The following is a 553-nucleotide window of genomic DNA, read 5'->3' as shown; positions in this document are numbered from 1 at the left end:
GTTTCAGTAAAATATGGATCACCTTCCACACATTTTAAAAATCTTATCATTTTTTTCTTTTTTGTTAAATTATGTTTTGGTCCACACGGCCGAAAATTAAATTTTACGCGTTTTGCATTTGGTGGAATTCTATGTATTTTTTTTTATTTTACAAAACTTTAGTTGGCGGAGTCAACGGGGCTAGAAATTCATTGGTGCTTACCGGAGTCCACATGTTCTAATGTTTGTTTACTGTCAATTTCATTGTTGGTCGTGTCCAACACGCTCAAGAATCCAATTCTGCATAAACACATAAAATTAAAGACTTAAAACCGAGTTTAAGTAATTAATAATTTAACTTGAAACAAATTAAACAGGAGAATTTAATTATTGAATTCCACATTGTGCTATTGAAAATAAAAGAATTATTGTCACCTCAGTCAATTAGATAATCACTACAAATTAGCAGCTATGGACAGCAACTCGCAATTAGATAATCTGTATTACGAGTTTGATTTCAAATTCCCTGCATCATAGTTCAATAAATATTAAGCACTAAAATCAAAAGGTAGCA

Source organism: Citrus clementina, unplaced genomic scaffold, assembly GCF_000493195.1.
Source record: "Citrus clementina cultivar Clemenules unplaced genomic scaffold, Citrus_clementina_v1.0 scaffold_5, whole genome shotgun sequence".
In the NCBI taxonomy this organism is placed as follows: domain Eukaryota; kingdom Viridiplantae; phylum Streptophyta; class Magnoliopsida; order Sapindales; family Rutaceae; genus Citrus; species Citrus x clementina.
This window is presented reverse-complemented; position numbering follows the sequence as displayed.